Raw genomic sequence first — 20,857 nt, forward strand, 5'->3', positions numbered from 1 at the left:
CGCATTAGTGAGCCACTTCTCTCAATCTCCGGCTTTCCTTCCAGACAAATCCAGCATTTTTTGTAAGGTGCGTTTTCGTGAAAATGTTATGCCTTGCCTAGTCGGTAGGCGAGAATGTCTGGAAGGCCCGACGGTGAAGTTTCTGCTCGATCCATGCAACACCTGACCGCCTGGCGGAGTAATTAACTGAGCAGCAGCTGGGAAGGCGATGGTTTTGAAGTGCAAAGACCACTGTAGGTAGAAACTAAGAGATCCTAGAAATAGAGGTTTTAGTATTTCCTGACTCAGATTGCTCTGGGAACAGTGCCAAATATTTGGTCCCTTCTCATAAATTTTAAAAAAGGAAAAAGATTCCAGAAGGAAGGCTTGCCACCGTGAGAGTCCAGATCAGCGCTCAGCTTCTGTCCCTGGCGCCTGGCATGGTTCCTGATGCGTAGTAGGTGCCAGGATACCAGAGATGGGGAAAGGGGTAACGGGGTGAATAAATATCAATGAGGAAGACAGTGAAAGTAAGGAAAACGTGGACCCACTACTTCTCAAGCCACCAGCACTGGCACCTCTCTCGCATGGAGAGTCCCACTGAGGGTGACCCACTGTCCCTCTCTACCTGGGACTGAGAAATTCCTGGAACACAGAACTTCAAGTGATAACAGCAGGGCAGACCTGGGAAGGGTGGCCACTGTGAGGGAGGAAAGGTTCTTTCTCTTCACCTCTCCGTAGGTAGACCGAAAGGCAGAAAAACGTTTTGTTTCTAGTGGTTGTGCTAAAGAAATTGGAATTAAGAGCTCCTGGTCAAACAGTGCCCTTGGGTTCTTAGGAAAACATACTTTCTTTTTTCTGCATTTTCCAACTCACTTTATTGGGTTGTTGATGACTGCTAGAATTCAGCAGAGCCACTGAATAAAATCACTTCTTTCCTTTCCCCTTATGGTATTATTCATCATACTGTTTATACTGCTCATTTTACTTGTTCTAAAGTCTGCTTTGTCTGGAATTAATGTAGCTACTCCAGCTTCCTTTTTTCTTCAGGAAGATTAGCCCTGAGCTAACTGCTACCAATCCTCCTCTTTTTGCTGAGGAAGACTGGCCCTGAGCTAACATCCATGTCCATCTTCCTCCACTTTATATGTGGACATCTGCCACAGCATGGTGTGCCAAGCGGTGCCATCTCTGCACCTGGGATTCGAACTGCTGAAGCCCCGGGCTGCCCAAGCAGAAAGTGTGTACTTAACCACTGCACCACCGGGCCAGCCCTCCAGCTTCCTTTTGACCCGTGTTAGTGTGGTCTATCTCTCTCCATCCCTTTACTTTTAATTTATCTGTGTCTTTACATATATTTAAAGTGAGTTTCTTGTAGTTGGGTCTTTTATTATTATGACTATTCAATCAGACAGTCTTTATCTTTGAATTGGTGTATTTAGACCATTGATATACTTAATGATTTTTGATATGTTGAATTAATATCTACCATTTATAACTGTTTTCTAGTCATTACACTTGTTCTTTCTTTCTTTTTTTTTTCTTTTTCTGCCTTCTCTGGTTTTAATTGAGCAGTTTATATGATTTCCTTTTCTTTCCTATCTTAGCATAACAATTATACTTCTCTAAAAAACGTTTTTATGCTTGTGCTAAAGTGTGCAATATATATTTCAAATACCACTTACCGCTTCACGGGTAGTACAGGTCTTTCGAACAGAGAGTTCCCTCCTCCTCCCTCCCATCCCTGATAACGTTGCTGTCATTCATTTTGCTCATCCATATGCTATAATCAACCCATAAATTGTTACTATTATTACTTTGAACTAATTGTTTGCATTAGATAAGGAAAATAAAATATTTTATTTCACCTCCCCTCACCCCTTCTCCAAAGCTCTTCCTCTCTTTACGTAGATCTGAGTTCTGATCTATATCATTTTCCTTCTTTCTGAAAAATTTCTTTTAACATTTCTTGCAGGGCAGGCGTCCTGGCCATGAGTTCCCCCAGGTTTCTCTGAAAAAAGTCTTTATTTCTCCTTCACTTTTGAAGAATAAGTCACTGGCTCTGGTGTTTTTCTTTTCTGTAAATATTTCACATCGTTCACTCTCCTCTCTTCTTGCTTGCATGGTTCTGATGAGAACCTTCATGTAATTTTCATCCATCCTTGCTCCTTTATACATTAGTGGGTGTTTTCTGCAGATTTTTTAAAGATTTCCTCTTCATTTTTGGTTTCCTGCACTTTGAATGTGATATGCCAAGGTATAGTGTTTTTAGTATTGGTCCCACTTGGTGTTTTTTGAACTTTCTGGATTTGTGGTTTGATGTCTGTCATTAAGTTTGGGAAATTCTCAGCTATAACTATTTCAAATATCCTGCTCTACTCTCTCCTTCTATTATTCTCATTCATGTGTCACCCTTTTGTAATTGTCCTACACTGCTTGCATAATCTGTTCTGGGTTTTTTTTAGTTTCATGCTTTTTTCTCTTTGCTTTTCAGTTTGGGGCGTTTTGTTGACACATCTTCACGCTTATTGATTCTTTCCTTGGCTGTGTCCAGTCTACCAGTCAAAGGCATTCATCATTTCTCTCACAGGGTTTCTGATTTCCAGCTTTCATTTTGATACTTTCTTGGAGTTTCTCGCTCTCTGCTGACATCACCCACCTGTGCTTCCATGCCGCCCAGTTTTTCCAGTAGAGCCCATGACATAGTAATCATAGTCATTTTAAACTCCCTATCTGATAATTCCAGAATCTGTGTCATACCTAAGTCTGGTTCTGACACTGGCTTGGTCTCTTCATGCTGTGTTTTTCTCACCACTTATCCCGCCTTGAGATTTTTTATTAAAAGCTGGACACGATGTATTAGAAAATAAGAACCAAGGTAAATAGGCCTTTCATGCGAGTTTTTATGTTAATTTGGTGAGGCGCTGGGCGGTGTTTAGTGTTTGCTGTATCTGTGCTTTCAGAGGCTCCAGTATCCTCCAGTATCCTTGCTGTTATTTCTAGGCTCTCCAAGAGCTCCTTCAATCGAATCTACACACTGCTTCTCTTCCAGCTGTAATCCATGACATTAACTACCCCCTGTCCACGTGGTGGTAGCTTAATCATCTGCAATCAGGTGAGTAAATCTCTTTTCTTTAGTGGATCTGTGCCCTGAGCTGTGACCTTCACAAGTGTCTCTTGGCTTTTTCTTCACCCCCTTGGGTGAGACAGGAAGACAAGAGGAGGGTGGTATTGGGTAATTTCTTTCCCCTAAGTTAGGTAAGGCTCTGGTAAGTCTTTGTCCCTCGAGGGTTACCTTGTTTTTTGTAGAAAGCTCTGGGTAGATGCAAGAGTTTGCTTGGCCTAATATGAAAAACACCATAGACTAGGGGGCTTAAACGATAACTATTTATTTTCTCACAGTTCTGGAGAGCAGAAGTCCACGATCCAGGACTGGGCAGGGCTGGTTTCTCCTGAGGCCTCTCTCCTGGTCTGGAGACGGCCGTCTTGTCCCTGTGTCCTCACATGGTCATCCCACTGTGCACCTCTGTGTCTTAATCTCCTCTTCTTATTGGGAGGTGAGTCAAACTGGATTGGGACCCACTCTAATGACCTCATTTTAGCTTAAACACCTCTGTAAAGATCCTATCTCCAATTATAGTCACATCCTGAGGTGCTAGGGGTTAGGATTCCAACATATGAATTTGCCGGAGGGACACAATTCAGCCCATAACAGTATATTTCAAAATGCCTAGTTTTACCTCCTCCTGCCAGAGACATGAAGGAATTTTTCTTTTTTTTCTTTTTTTTTTTTTGCCTTAAGAAGCTGATGGATAAAACCTGAGGATGAAACCCAGAAAATTGTGGAGTTCACCTGTGACCGCAGCCCTGGGAGTCTCTCATTCTCACACACGCCCACCCACACTCAGCCTCCAGAGAATTTGTTAAAATTACCATTTAAATTTTCTTGCCAGTCTATGGTTCCGGTGACTCCTCCTCCAGGCAGCTGAGCTTGGCTGTGATTCTCTGGACTTTCCGGTCTGTCTCTCCAGATTCGGGGTGGTGGTTTCCCCTGAAACCTCAGTTCTCTGAGAGGTCCATGAAAAGTCATCAGTTTTCAGTTTGTTCAGCTTTCTCTTGCTGTAAGGATGGAGAGACGCCCTCCAGGCTCTCTACCTGTTGGAGGAGAACTGGAAGCGACTTCTCTTGCTACAGAAGCCAAGCAAAGGGTAACGAGGAGCCCTCCATATGCCAGAAGTTTCCTAAACACATCAGGAAATGGGCCTTTTTTGGTGTCTTCTTACACCTGTCCCATTACAAGGCTCTCATATTTCTCTGAGTTGTGCAGAGGAAGCTAGAAGCTGGAGAATGTGAATTCTGCCACCTCACAGTGCCGAATATTGAAATGCAATTTGTCATCATCCTACCCAGCCACTGATCCCTTCCCGCCTCAGCGATACCATGTCCTCTAGGAGGACCCAATCTCGAGCCCCCAGAGCATCTCTGATTCATTCTCTATTCATCATTCCTGACAATGCATCTTCAAGACAGTCAACTTCCCTTTTGAGACATCTCTCTGCCCACCCCTGTCACTGCCATCCCAGGGCCTCCACCATCTCACATTCAGATTACCTGCAGGAAGCAGTCTGTGTGCTCACCTTGCAGACGTTGTTCTTCCCTTTTTAAAACCATCCTGTAGTGAGAGGACACGGTAGTCTTGAACATTACCTTTCAACATATCACTCCTCTATGAGACTTTAATGATTCACTGCCTCCTTACATGTAAACCCATCTGCCTGCTTCTATAGACTCTATAACTTTACCCTATCCTACTCATGCACATATAACTTCTCCTAAACCTTTGCCTTAATTGAGCTATTCTCAGAGCCCCACGCAAAGACCAAGCCCTCACCTTTGCAGCATTCAGGCCTGTGCCATCCCTTCTCTACCTCCCAACTGTTCCTCTGGGCATCTGCCCAACCCTCCCCATCCGTTCATACTCAGCCCAGATTTCACCCAAGCGTGGCAAGCCTCCAATGGTAATTCCTGTCTTCTGAGTTCCTTGAGACTATCCAACCTGCACATCACTGCTGTCACATGCACTGAATTATAGGACTTGCTATGAGTCTAATTATAAGCTCATTGAGGGCAAGATCCCTGAGTTGAATGTTTTTCTACACTCTCCTCTGCATCTAGTAGAGTTGCCAAGGCAGAAAACCCTTACTGGGTGACTTGGCTGATGTATTCCCCATGAAATACCCAAGAGGAACCATCATAAAGACCCACGTGTGTGAGGAGCGACCATCATAGAGACAAATACACGTAAGGGGGGACCATCATAGAGAGACACCTGTGTGAAGAGAGACCATCATAGAGGCACACCTGTGTGAGGAGGGACCATCATAGAGACACACCTGTGTGAGGAGGAGCCATCATACAGATGTGTATATACGAATATGTGGCATGGCTCCTCCAGGCTGGAAATTCATAGACAGGTTCTAACTGAGCCGATACAATAGACATGTATGAACTTAGGAGGAGCAGTCAAGATACATCCTCAACAACCACAAAAACGTTCAGAAACTGTAGACGTGGGTGGCCACCATAAGACATGGGTAGAGATCGGGGTCAGATCAATTCAGGCCCGGCTACATGGCACTCAGCTTCTTGGGTTTCTCCATGAAGTGGGGTTCACTCACTCCATCGGGCATTTACGCAAGTTATGAATACAGGAGATTTTGCCCAGAGTCTGCACAGCTTCCTCCTCCCCTCTGTCAAGCCTCTGCTCAACTGTTACTTTCTCAGTGAGACGAGGCCCCCTTCCTGGCCCCAGGCCCGCCAGGTCCTTCCGCCACCCACCTGACTGCTGGAGAATCCCTCATTTGCACCTTGGACTCCTAGCTGGAAAGCTGCTGCAGGAGGATGGGTCCACGAGACCTTGCTTTGATCCAATCTCAGGTCCCTCGCCGGGTGCCGAAGCTCGACTGTTGCTGATTAAAGAACAATTGAATTTTAAATGTATTTAAAAGATCTTCAAGGATAATCTTAGAAGTCAAAACCAATCCCTTTGTATGCAGGCTTTGGTACCTTATGAGCCCATCATAGTGAAGCTGTGCATGCATGCGTCTGGGGACACAGCAGCTGTAACTGCGTGCATGTAGTCACACATTACTCCATCTGTGCTCATTCCATAGTAATGTCTATTCAGTTTAATTTCTTCTGTCCTCACGGTTCCCTGTGTTATCTGTAATTTAGAGACCTATAAACGTGGAAAAGCAGAACTTAAAACTTACAAAAGAAAGTACGTTATCAGCTCTACATTCAGGAATGTTGTGAAATACGCTACAAAGAGTAGATCCTATGATGAAAAAATTTGGCCCCATCAAAGTTAAAAATGTGAGAATGACAAAGACACCGTAGGCACAGTTAGAAGAGGAAAGACAGATGGGACCACCTCTGAGAGGTAATTTGAAGACTACTGCCCTAATGTCAAGTGGAAATCACAGGCGACCACACGGCACCGCGCGTTTACCTTCACAAAGACCCCACACAACGGACGGGAGGGAGAGGGATGCAGGCAGTAGAGATGTTCCTCGTCACGATGGACCTGTGGCTGAGGGGGACGCCAGGACGGCTCAAGCCTTTCTGTTTAAACAACACCCCCTCACTGAGTCCCCACTTGGTGGTCCTATAATGACCCCCAGGCACCAACAGTGATGCAGAAGGTCCCACCCGATAGAGGCACCTCTTTTTGAGAATTACTTGGTCGAAAAACACACCAATAACAATTCTAGTTTCCTAATAAATGCCAGTCCAGAGCTGTCCCCAAAATCCTGGCTGTTTCAGCCTTTGAGAAGTCACACTGCCTCCGTACCCGACGTGGTCAAGGGCATTCTTTTCATGAAGTGGACTTTTAGAAGGAAAGGGTAGGAAGAGCTGGGGGAGAGTGTGTGTGTTCTCTATCTCTGAGTCTCGTTCTCTCTCTGTCTCTCTCTCTTTCTATCTCTCTCTCCTTCTCTTTTTTCCAAACCCAGCACATACGTTTCTCTCCCTGGTTGCAATCATCACAATTGTCCCCATTTCTACCTTCTCTCCCTGAACTCCCTCCTTTTCTAAACTTTGCACATGTTGACCTTCACGCTGTTGCATTTGAAAGGATCATCTGCAAGTTATTAAAATCTGGGAACACAGGGAGATGAAAGATGCCCTGACTGGGGAGGAGGGACTCTGATGAATCCATCAGATTGACTCTTAGCTGTAGGCAATGGAATCTTTTTTTTTTTTTAACGATCAATCAGGAGTGAATTTAAACAGAAGATTTACTGAAGACACTCATTATCTGCCTTCCTCAGAACACCCCTCCTGCCATCCGATTATTGCATATCTCTCTTTGCACCCTCCTCAGCTGATTGTGTAATCCATGCGTGTGGGCCTGCAGTGGGCAATTCACTTTTCCTCCCCTCGGGGAGAGTGGTAACCACCATTTCTTGGCGTGGACCGTGTGATCCCCCTGATAGGCACTAACAAGAGCTGGAAACGCACCATAACCGAGTCGCTTTCATATCGAATCCAAACGTTTCTGCTAAGGCTGGGGTTCGAATTGCAATCTGGATGACAAGGACTTGTCACCAAGGCTGTGCTCATCCACAGGCCAGGGACGTCCAAGGCCCTAGGAAGGCCATGCAGTTGCCCATTTGTTCCATGCAAATTTTCAAAGACTCTCAGGACCCAGAAGAAACGCTAACAGACACCTATCCAAGCCCCTTCATTTGCTGGAAGATGCTGAGCAGTAGACAGGAGATGATTTGCAAATATGTGCATCCTATCTCGGAGGCACTGGAGGTGGAAGACTGTTCTTCCCTCCAGTTCCAAGGTGAAGAGAAATTTAACTTTCCTCTAATAAATACCGTCTCAGGGCCAGCCTGGTGGCGTAGTGGTTAAGTCTGTGTGCTCCACTTCAGCGGCCCGGGGTTCGCAGGTTCGGATCCCAGGCGCGGACGTACACCTGCTCATGAGGCCATTCTGTGTCAATGTCCCACAGATAAAATAGAGGAAGATGGGCACAGATGTTAGCTCAGGCACAATCTTCCTCACCTAAGTAAATAAATAAATACCACCTCATCAGAACTGAACCACTCTACTTGAATCATACAAGCTTTAGAGCTCAAGTGAGAAATATTTTAAATCTAATCCTCTCATTTCCTATTTGGGGGAACAGAGACCTAAAGCTTTCAAAAGATCTGCCCGGGGGGGCCGCATTAGATCCTTGCTGAACTGAGATGGGGCCCTGCCCACGCTCATCCTCTGACTAGGTGGTCTACTTTGCCACGTTGAAAAACTGGGAGCCCACAGAATCATGGAAGATGGCCCTCCATCCTCCACTGACGCTGTGACGGTGTAATGGCTGGTGTTGTCCCCAACAGACACAGCGAAGACGGAGGTAAGGAAGCTGATGGACGGATTTGCCCATGAGATAAGTACTGAAATCAAAGAGGGTCATTTTTGAAAGTTAGCATGATAATCATAGCTGCCATTTTATTGAGTTTTAATGGCGCTAAAGCCAGGCTAGGTTACTTATTTATGTCACTGAGGACTTTAAGCAATCCCAAATTTGGGAGTTTCATCCCAAGCATAGAGATGATGCTTCTGAAATATAAAATGCACAGGTAGGGTATGGCAATCCCCCACTCTCAGCCCTTGCATTAAAGGGGACTCCTAAGGAAACACCATATACTAGGGGCTGGACCTCAAGAGGGGAGTGTGGGCCCCTCACAGCACGTGAAACAGTGACCTCCTAAATACAGCGTTTCTCAGGACCCTGCACCCACGATGCTCGAAGTAGCTATGCAGAGGGAACAGCTTCCCTACATATTTTAATTTATAACCCATCACGGATCAATACTTGAGTAAAAAGTAAAAATAAATTACAGGAAAAATGCAAGATGACAAAAATAAAGATGTTCCAAAATATAAGCCCAATTTTTTCATCAACAGATAGTCAAATTCTGGGACTAGCTTCCGAAGGCTGGTTCCGGTCTCTTCTCTTCTCTTAGCGGATGGAGCACGGCCCCTCGGGCACCTCTGCCCGGGACCTCCCACCAGCAAGGGGAACGTATTTAAAACATCTCTCTGTTTTTCTCACACAGCCACTTTATGAAAATTAGATATAGAGCAGATACAGCCACTTTGTGAAAATTACAAAGTCAAAGCAAAACATTAAAAATCCTCTGCTCATTATCCCTAAGTGCTGAAAAACGATTCCTTGTTCGAGCTGAGCTTTTGTTTAAGAAAGTCGAGAACCATTTCAGCTCTCGACCACTTCGGCGCCCCTGTTGATTTCGCCTCTCTCTTTACATCTGTTGTGATATTTTCTTTCTAAGAGAGAACAGTCTACTCAGCGTTTCTCTCAAAGGACCCGGGATGGTGTTGTAATCAGGGAAATTAAAGAGAAGTGACCCAAACAGCTCACTCTGTGTGGGGTGTGCCTGTGAACTGAAATTAGGGTGTCCTTTAAGAACACCAGCCACGTGTGTGCATCCCGTGAGGCATGGGGAGGGCCAGAGAGCTCACACGTGTCCTTCCAGAACACAGCGTGGGGGCCGAGGGCAGTGGCCCAGCTCCTGGTTTCCTTCTGCCCTGAGCACACTGAGAACATGACCCATCTGCCTGGGGGCCCCGGGTGAATCCTCGTGGGAGGAATTAGTCACCCTCCAGGACCCCATGACAGAGTCCAGTCAGATGCTCCACGAAAGCCTTAACTTTCTGCGATTTTGTGAACCGTTTCTGTGTCCTTCCTGGGGTCCTGGTGCTCAGGGAAGCATTGGGCTTAACATTTTTGGTTTATTAAGACAACTTGGATAAGAAATCGTCTATCCTTTGGTATTGCCCCTACACCTGGAATTTTAAAAAGCTGTTCAGGTGAGACTCTTTACAAACTAAGACATGCCCAGCTAACGCAGTATCTTTTGATTCTGGCAAGAGCCATGCAAGTGATGGACATGCCTCTCCGGTTCTCTAGAATTTAAAAGTGCACACATCGCTTTTAAAAATCCAGTGTTGATGATTTCCTGACGTTCTAAAATTGTCCCCACATGCGTGGTTTTGTTTATGGTAATAGAGAGCCTGTTGGCACCAGTGGGTTTTCTCTCCGGTCTTACTGACTCCATTCCCGGGAACGGTCCAGTTGCCTGCAGGCTGGTACCCAGGCTTCCCCACCAGGCAGATAAGAGTGAGAACCCACTTACAGAGAGTCAGGCTCTTCACAGGGATGAGGCACTCCTGAGTAAGGCAATGCTTGTGGGGAAAAGCAAATACTTATCCAACACGAGGACACAGCGAGAGTGGGCAGTGGAGGGTGAGTCCTGGGCCCAGGGTCTGCAGCCACTAGGATCACATTCATCCTGTCACACGGCCAATCCTCTGGAGGCACTACAGAGAAGCCCAGATGAAGGAAGTTTCCGAAAATAAAGACAAACAGCAGGGACATTACATAAAAAGGAGATAGTCTTGACTATTTTTGCCCTTTTCCTGAGCAGGGGCTGGAATGTTCATTACCTCCATCAGGACCTGCTGGACCGGCAGAGAGCAGAGTTGCACACCTGTGGCGTGAAACCTTGTGCCCTTACAGATGTAGAGATGGGAGTTCAGGCACGAGGCCTTTCCCCATGCAGTCTCTATGGATACTGCTAGAATCCACACGGATTCACAAATTCTCCTATAGTAGCGAAAATTCAGGACGCTCCCGGTCAGGACTCTCCGGGTCCCGAGCATTGGGTTTGCAGCGTCTCACCAATAGGTGCAGCCCCTTTTTAGAAGCGCAGTGACCCTCGTGGCTTCTAAACTTGATGGAAGACACTATTTTCGAAGGATTTAAATAAAAGAGTATTTCTTCCAACAGTATACTAACACCTATGTGCATATATTTGCATGTATTTACAGATGTATCTATTTTATGCAAATGCATTCAAATTTATTTAGATGGACATATATGTTTATATCATCCTTATTTCCTCATCGTTTTGTTTATTGAAGAATATAAATACATTTTGCATCTTAAGAATGTTGGTCGCTGTATGGATCTGCCAATCCAGTGTGGTCTTCTTGGCAACTTTGTGACGAACTGAATGTGAAACAGTGAGAGGACCCCTGGAGAAAAACAGTGCTCTTTTAAAAGTGATCTACTTTGATTTTTTTTTAATGCTGCACATTTTTCAGATACACAAGCATTTCTGCAGCATGAGGAAAGTCTCTAAACACAAACGAGAAAAACTGAGAAACCATCCATTTTTTTTTGCTCATTTTCCTTTAAATCCTAAAAATTTACTGCACAGAAGCATGGAAATTGATATTTGAGGTAACTGAACGGTCTAATTTTGATTCATTACTAATTCAAGTGGCTATAACTTTAAGCCCCCAGCCTAATCGTCCCATCCTAGCCGGGAGCAGAAGTAGGGAGAAAGGTGCACTGGGGGTGCTCACACCTCAGTGAAGGGGCTCGAGGTGACTCCGTCAAGGAGGTCTAGCAGGGTGTGTGGTTGAAGGCACAGGCCCGACGTGCTCTCAGGATGGGCTAGAGGGAACCAGCCGGAGTTCTCCGGACGTCTGGGACAGTCAGAAAAAGCACCTCACGCATATTTGTGAAACTAACCAGCTTAACGTGAGGGACAAATCGCGTGCGAAGGTGAGCATTAGGCAAACTGAGAAGTGTTAATGGTGTTAACACCCAGCCGCCTCCGCTCACAGGCCCCGGGTTAGGTCACAGTGGCCGAGGTCGTCCCTTGAGACACAGACAAGGCTCCAACTCAGCTTGCTCACTCCCCATCGTGGCCCCGACAACTCTCTGAACCTTCTAAAGTTCAGCTCCTCCTCTGGGCAATGACCATAAAGCTACCTCTTCCTTTGGGAGCTGTCGTGAAGATGAAGCAAGAAAATACACGGGAAGCGCGTGCGGTGCTGTCTGGCGAGCACTGAACTCAGTAAATGCTCTCAGTCCCCGGGAGGTGTGCTCCTCCTGCAGAGGCAGGCCCTCCTCCCAGGTCTCTCATTGTGGCAGGGGCGGTGCATGGCGCACACTGTCCCACGGCGATGGTGGGCTGTGAGCCAGGAGAAGCCGGATCTATACAGCCCTAACCTCATTGGTGTGCACATTACAGTATACACCATGTGTGATGGTTACTTTTGCATGTCCACTTGGCTAGGCCACAGTACTCAATTAAATATCAATCTAGAGGTTTCTCTGGAGGTGTTTTTTAGACGTGATTAGCATTGAAGTCAGTAGACTTTGACTAAAGCAGATGACCCTCCATAATGTGGGTGGGTCTCACCCAATCAGTTGAAGGCCTTAAGAGAAAAAGACTGAGGTGCCACAAAAGGAGAGAATTCTCCTTCCAGACGGTCTTTGGACTCAAGCTGCAGCATCGACTCTTTGCTGGGTCTCGGATTGCCAGGCCCGTGATTGTGTGAGCCACCTCTTCAAAATCAATCTCTTTTCTCCCTCCCTCCTATGGGTTCTGTGTCTCCGGAGAGCTGACTAATACACCATATAAGTTAGCTTGGACTATATCACAATCTTCCATTTTCTGCTACCATCTCATGCATAGGCCATTCAATCATTCATTCAATGAGGATTTATTAAGAATTTATTATTTGGTGTCCACCTGCCAGGTGACGATATTCCTTACAGGTCCTGGAAGATTAGCAGCACAGTACACAGACCGCGGGCACACGAGAGCAGTAAACGGTACTTGTTATTATTATATAAAACTTGGCACATAACACCGACCCTTAATAGGACAAATCATTAATCATTTTTCGGTGGATGGAACAGCAGTGTATAACTTCATTAGAACCTTGATTACTTACCCAAATTGTGGCCAATACCTTAATTTTTTCAATTTCTCTGCTCTGGTAACAAGCTTTCTGACACACATAATCAATTTCCAACTTACCTTCTCCAGATGTCGTAGCTACTTAGGAAACCAAAGAAATCGGATAATTTGCTCTATGTTTTCACAGCTCTCACTCACACTCCTGCGCTGGAAGGAGCCCAGCCTCGTCTCCCGTGTCCTGAGCTGCTGTGGGCCTCTCCTCCGGACTCATCAGAGAGGATGACGCCTCGGAAATTCACTCCAGAGTCATCCCACTCTCCCTCCCGCCCAGCGATCCTGCTCAGGGGCCAGAAGGGAGCGTGCAAGAGGAAAAGTAGAGATTAAGCGGAACTTGGTGTCATAGCTTACACCTCGGCTTCTGGGGGCCAAGTTCCTATACAAAACAGTAATCGTTGTGTGAAGGTTTAACACTTGCTGTTTGCCCTGATACTTTCTCAGAGTCCTTTCAGATGATAGAAAAAGAAACCAGCAAACCACGCCTCCCATGGTTCATCACTTGCCCTGATGTCAATTGGCTTTCTAAATAAAACCCTCTGATCCCTAATTGGTGATGCCAAACTCTACTACAGGTGGCACCAGTGAGCCCAAGGGCTCTCATTCCTTGAGACATTTAGCTGGTTGGTGACATTTTTCTTCCATTTAGTCAAATAGCACCATCCTTTACAGAACATCCACACTGGGAAGGGTCTTAGGTCTTATCAGTGATTTCAAAGGGCCACCCATCCTGATGATAGGTATTTCCATCGTTATCACCACTGTATTCTCCTAAGAAAGGAACCTGAGGTGCAACCTTCAATATGCTGAGTCCATTTGCAACGACTTGCCATTCTATGAACACAAGCCGGAAGCAAGTGCAGAAACATTGAGCTCAGAAATCACATCACCATGTTTGTAGTCACAGTGCCTGGTTATAGCAGATAATGAATTAATGTTCCATGAACGAATGAAGGAAGGAATGAAGGAATGAATGAGTGAATGGCTTCTGATATATAAATTGCCTTTAACCAGCTAGCAATGCATGTTCAAGTTATTTTTTAGATAAGACTTTCTTTCCAAAATTTAAAAATTATGTAGATACATACGCACATACAAACATATATATTCATACCCTATAGGTAGTAGCAATCAGGAAATCAACAATTCATCTTCTCTCATTGGATCACAAAACTCCCCACGTCCATACCCTCATGTCCGTAAAAGACATGTTAGTTGGCATCCAGAGAAATGCAGTTGTGTGTGTTGTCTCTTTAGTATATAAATTCTGAGAGAAGAGAGAGAGATTTTATTCCATTCTGTAGGTTGTCCCTGCTGAAAAAGCTCATGAAGAAAAGCAATGAGGAATCGCCCTGCCAAGTCATTTTTCAGAAAATCTCTTGCTGCTGATCACGAAATCTTGAAATAATATCCGCATAAGTGTTTCCATTCTAGAATAATGGGCTTTGGAAAAATTAACATCCTTTTCCACTAAGTTGAATTTGAATGTAATGTAATTTGTGATCACCAAGGAAGAAAACAAGACAAGGGGTAATTAATTACACTATGTGCGTGGAGCAAAACCTTGAGTGGAAGTATTTCCAATGATTTTAGTGTGTATGGAAATATCAGAGGTATTAGAAAGCTGTTTGGGCTGACAGCTGGTTCAAGTTAAATTAATTCAGACTCAGAATATTAAATTTTAAATCCTCTATAAAAGAATGTTATACACAAGAAGGTTCTATACTCTGCATTATTCCATAGAGCACGGACATTAACTTGACTGAGGCCCCCCGTCCGTGTAGACAGTCTGCTCAGCTTCCTACAAGGGACGCGAGCATATCAGGCAGCCCCATGGGTTCAAGGACAATGTATTCAATTTTTCCCAACATCACTATGTCAGATTCTGCACCATATTCTATGATGTTTTTGGGAAAAGGAGGATAGTAGGGAACATTGACTACAGATAGAGATGTAGCTGTCAGGTGTGGGGAGATGAGCAGTGATGACAATTGAGCATCTCTGGGCTTCTTAAAAAAACACTGAGTCTATGCTATTTTCACCCCAAGGTGAAGGCTTGGGCTTAAGCTAGCAGGCCTGATGGAGCGGAAGTTCTTAAATCGCTTATCAATACCAAGATAAATGTGATTTAACTTTATGGGAACCTGGGTTTTCAAACAAGTCATTTTCCCTAATGATGAACAGACTCATTCATTTCCCTTATTTGTTAATATCTAAAGTTATATTCTTCTTCTGGATAAAGTTCACCTAAAAACCTCCTGAAGATTACACAATTAAGGCCAAGCAAGAAATAGAGCTAAGAGATTTAGAGAGAAATCTGTATTAAGGTCCCTTTAGAGAACCAACACAAATTAATAATTAAGCAAGTCGCCCAAAAGAGAAAGGCGTGGAATAGAAATATAATACCTCTCTTTTCATTTCAGATCGCGTTTTTTAATCCAAATTAGAATACATATCTCCCAAAATTAATTGAAATAGACATATTGGGGTGGCAAATTAAATGCTCGTCCTTCATCATTCACATTTTTGACGTATTATTCACGTAGGCCAGGGGGAGGGAGGCACGATCTCAAATTCCTGCCTTCCTCATTCTGTCAGGAAGGAAGCCCCAGAGAGGGCGGATGGTTGGGTCAGATTATGCCTCTCTGCCGTGCTGGTCCAAGCGTGAGCTCTTGCAGATGTCACAACCCATTTCACTGTTTTGGTTTCACAGGTCCTTGATGGATATCGCCATTACTATCATTTAGGGTTACGGAAAACAGAACTTGTGAGCCAAAGGCAGTTCCTCACACAGACCTTTCCCAATTTGCAAGGGAGGGTGGTCTCCCTAGTGTGGGCCTGGGGTACCAAGGCCTGTGCAGGTGACCCCACTTGGAATCCTTTCTTCCCTTCGGTCCATGGGTTTTACAATTAAATTTTAATATTTTAGGTAAAAGAAAAAAGCACGCAGCCTATTTTACATTGCGATTCAGAAACAGATGGAGTCACGGGTCCCGGGGGATTGGTTGGATGTTGGGAAGAGGGAGAGAGGAGGGAAGAGTCAACCTGACTCCCAGATTCACTCCTGAGCACAGAGATGGCTGCTGCAGGCTTTCTGAGCAGGAAGAAGGTGGAGAAGGAGCCACGTGGTTTAACATTTTTGGACTCGTTCTCTTTGAAGTCTTGCAGCTTATCCAAAGGGCGCAGCACCGACACTCTTGCACGTGAGTCTGTTAGAGAGTAGAAGAGAGCCTTGGGCTGAGTATGTGCAGGAGTTATCTGCATATGGACGGCCGCCAGGGCAGCGCGATTCTCGGCGAGATGTGGACAGTGAACAGAGGAGGTGACCAGATACAGACGTCCCAGAGGATGCCAACATTTGATGGGCAAGCAGAGGGGACGTACACACGCGCACGCACCACACCACACCACACACACACCTCCCAAGGAGACTGAAAAAGGATAGGTGGGAAAGGGGAAGAAATCTTCAAGAGAACAGTGACTCCAAAATCAAGAAGAAGATTCAGGTGGACTCCCAGACAGTGCCCCCAGGTCCAGATGCTGATGCTGGAAAGACCCAGCAACCAGAGAGGTTCCAGAGCAACAGTGGCAGAAACCAGCAATGCCGACTTGAGCTGGGGGGTGAGAGGAGCTGAGAGGAGAGTAGGTGACTATTTCAAGCAGTTTGGTTATGAAAAGGGCGGGGCAAAAGTAGTGTGAGAGGGGCTGGCCCAGTGGCATAGTGGTCAAATTCATATGCTTCACTTTGGCGGCCCAGGATTCACAGGTTCAGATCCTGGGCACAGGCCTACACATCATTCATCAGGTCATGCCGAGGTGGCATCCACAGAGAACTGGAAGGACGTACAGCTAGAATATACAACTACGTGCTGGGGCTTTGCAGAGAAAAAGAAAAAAAAAGACAGAAAGATTGGCAACAGATATTAGCTCAGCGCCAATCTTCCTCACCAAAAAAAAAAAAAAAAAAAAGCATGAGAGGAACACAAAATAGAAGGAAGTTTTCTGTTTTCACAAAGATGGGACTAGAAAGGATTTTATGGGGTGACGAGTAGATAGCAACAGAAATGGAAGAGCATGAACATGCTGGGAGAGGACGTGAGTGATAGGTCTGGGCCTCTGAGGGCGCGAGGCGCACCCCCTTTTGCGTGTGCCCTCACGTTCCCCACGCACAGACATTTATTCAGGCAGCCAACACTGGCTGTGGGGCAGACGCTGTTCTCGGGGAGGGCTCAGGAAAGCAGATCCCCTCCCCTTCAAGCCTCCAGGGAGCTGAACTACCAAGGGAGGAATTGGATGCACGCAGAGGAGGAAACACGTCTTCCCCTGGAGCAAGGAGGAGGGCCCGGAGGACAGATGGTTAGTCCCGCTTTGCAGGGCGGAGTCGTGGATAATGCGTAAAGAGTAATGAATGTGTAGAGCCCGTACCGGCCGACGGATGCAGACAAGATTCATGATGATATCGCTTCTCATGGGCGAGAAGAGGGAACAAACCAAAGATGGGGGACAGGGCTTGTCTAGCAGCATGGCGGCCTGGTGTCCCGGCTGAAACGGTAGCTTCATTTCTGAGCAAACCTCTTCCCTTCAGGACCCAGCTGTGCTGTCCTGTGCGGGATGTCAGGGGCAGTGTCAGAGGGACGAGGACGGCCTCTTCACGGGTGTCTGTGGTCTGTCTGCAGAGCCGCTCTCTGGTAAGACTGTTTGACCTCCTGGCCAATGAGGAGGAGACGAGATGAAATTCCTGCGCAGGCTCAGCTCGGTTTGTTTTCTCTTTGGTCCAAAAACAAGAAGCCCAAATTCAACACACAGACACAGAAGGCCACGGGGTTGGAGATGGCTTTTGTGGCAGAGTGTCTTGACCAGCCCCTCGTGGGGGCCATGGATGAGGTGACACAAATGCCCCACCGCTGCCCTCGGCCGCAGCCAGGGCGTTTCGTTTTGTCCCTCTGAGAAAATAGACCCTGTAGATAAAAAAGAGAAGTTGATTTAGCGTCGATGTGAGGAGGCATCAGAGCGCACAGGCAGAGTCCACAAAGATGTGGGAGCGCTCCTGGACCAGCTTCTGCAAAAGCACAGGCGTTCAGGGCGCCCTGATGACCTTCAGCAGGACTGTGCTTGTCTTTCACTTTTCTGTTTCTACAAGACACAGAACAGTCGGTTACAGGGATGACGTCCCCACAGGCGTTTAGGATGCTCTTCTCTCGAAGAAACGCTCAACAGGCACTCGGTCGAGTTTAGGTTATTTTAGAATGAAGATGATAAAGAGTTGCTTAGATTTTAAAGAGATAATATTCAAAATCTAATATAATTTCAACGGAAATCGTATGATATAAATTATATCATATGGTGCTGTGAATCCATGTGAAGCTACAAAGTTGCATCCGTAAATACTCATGTGTTTACCGTAGCATATTTATCACTATTCTTCGCTTTTAGAACGCTTATTCTGCCATGGCATTTTGGAAGAAAACAGAGGATGGAAAGAAAATGGAGAGTGAGGTGTTCCTTCTGAATTTCTCATCAGGTTTGGAAGATGGTGGCAGAGCAGAAATCTTGTGGTCCACTAACTTCACAGCCTTAGGAAAGTCGCCAGTGTTCCTGAGCCGGGCACTTCATAAGAAAGAGGACAACCAAACAGCATCATAAATCACTGGTCTTAGAAATCAGAAATGTGTAAGAGCATCTAAGTCAGTGCCCAGCACAGGGGAGGGGTCCAGTAAACAACAGTCATTGCTATGCATTCTTCTCGAAAGTCATGGGTTAGAAATGAGAACAATTACCAGGACAGTAGGTAAGAGAGGTAGCATGTGCAAAAAGCATGCACGCAGGGCAGCAGAAACCATCTGCACACAGGTGATCTGTGCAGATACGAACCTGGTGGTAACAGGGAGCAATGAGACTGGGTGCAAAGATGCCGTCTAAGCAGCTTAAATCACGTGGAAAGGTATTCACACTTGACACACAGCGCCGTTATCTCCTCCTTTGCCGTCCTGGGGGCCCCGGTGCCTGATGACCCCCAGCATGGACCCTTCACCTCGGGCAGCAGGAGCTCTCGTTATCTGAGCACCCAGCCCCGTATAGCCTCCTTTGCCGGCTCGTAAGATAAGAATATTCTGTAGTTCTTACAAAGTGAATCTTAACAGAGATCAACAAACTGCAGTTACGCAAATCCTCTGAAGGTATGACAGAGAAGCATTTCAAAAAGCATGCTAATCAGAAATCTCACGTCAAACCCACATGCAAGAAGCCTTCCAGAATACAGAATCTCTATGTAGGATGTAAAAATACCAAGTTTACCAGGAGCATCTTAAGAAACAACCAGAATATAGGTCTCGTTATTCCTTCAACCGTAGAGCACCTTTACCCATCTTAAATGAAAACTCTAAAACTAGGGGTTATTTTTCCCTGAGAATTCCATTTATTTACAATTAACCAAAGCAAAGCAAAAATGGTCAGATCATTATCCTCTTTATAGCATGTGTGCAAATCAAATGCAAGCCCATGGGGAAATCTGTAAATGTGATATTGGTTAGAAAGTTGCTGCCAAAATGCCTTCCTTGAGAAACATTCCAGACTTACTTCCATTTGCCTAAACGCGTTTGTAAATAACTAGAATAAAATAGCGTTTGTCTTCTTAAAGCTCAGGGCTTAAACACTTAGATAAAAGTTGGCCACCAGCTGGTGTGGGATAAAGGCTTCAGATGTTCACATCATGCTTCCTTGGTGCTGGTCTGCAGGTGCCTGGAGGCTGAGGCTGAGGCTGGAGGCTGAGGCTAGACACTGAAGGCTGGAGGCTGAGGCTGGAGGCTGAGATTGGAGGCTGAGGCTAGAGACTGAACACTGGAGGCTGGAGGCTGAAGGCTGGAGGCTAGAAGCTGAGGCTGGAGGCTAGATGCTGAGGCTGGAGGCTGAGGTTGGAGGCTGAGGCTGAAGGCTGGAGGTTGGAGGCTGGAGGCTGAGGTTGGAGGCTGAGATTGGAGGCTGAGGTTAGACACTGAAGGCTGGAGGCTAGAAGCTGAGGCTGGAGGCTGGAGGCTAGATGCTGAGGCTGGAGGCTGAAGGTTGGAGGCTGAGGCTGAAGGCTGAGGCTGGAGGCTCAGGCTAGAGGCTGAGGGTGGAGGCTGAGGCTGAGACTGGAGGCTGGAGACTGGAGGCTGGAGACTGAATGCTGGAGGCTGGAGGCTGAGGGTGGAGGCTGAGGCTAGAGGCTGAGGGTGGAGGTTGAGGGCTAGAGGCTGAGACTGAAGGCTGGAGGCTGAGGCTGGGTGCTAAGGCTGGGGGCTGGAGCCAGAGGTATCCTTGTGGCTCTGGAAAAATGTAGACACAACTGAGTATATTTGTCCTGAGCCTCCACTTTCCTGGCTGTAAAGGGGGACAACAGACAGGAAAATCCATCAGAGAACTTTCAGGGGAGGTTTGCGGATGTGAACTAGGCTGTATAAATTTCACAACACGTGGAGGAGTGGGGGCCAGCACGGTCCTGAGTGGATGAGTTGGTGGACACCACAGAAAGGAACCATTGCCTAGAGTCCTGCCCGCCCCCCCATGATACCTCAAGTTAAACCCAGATGAGCTCTACTGAGCGCCCCCTGGTGCTCGGCGCTGCAGGAATGGGGCTCCTCCGTGAGCCTGAGATGGAGTAAGGTGACACTGAACGTCACACGAGGCAGTTACAGTGAAAACAAGCTGTGGGATTGTAGAAACACAGATGATTGGGAAGAACATTCTGCCCTGAGAAAGTGTCAGGAAAGTCTAGAGAAGGGATGGCATTTAAACACTCTGGGAAAGTGCAGACACTTGCCAGCGGACAGGTTGCTGCCTGAGCCTGGGAGCACAGAGGAGAATTCACGGGAGACCACATAGCGCGAGGATGAGAGCGGGCACTGTGTGACAGGCGCGTGCGACATCACACAGTGCGATTAGAACAAAGAGTCACCACGAGGGAGCTCTGGAAATGAAAGTGGAAACCAGACCTGGTGGTCCATTTGGCATCTTTGGGGTAAACACTGATTTATTTTTCC

Source organism: Equus asinus, chromosome 1 (genome assembly GCF_041296235.1).
Source record: "Equus asinus isolate D_3611 breed Donkey chromosome 1, EquAss-T2T_v2, whole genome shotgun sequence".
NCBI lineage: Eukaryota > Metazoa > Chordata > Mammalia > Perissodactyla > Equidae > Equus > Equus asinus.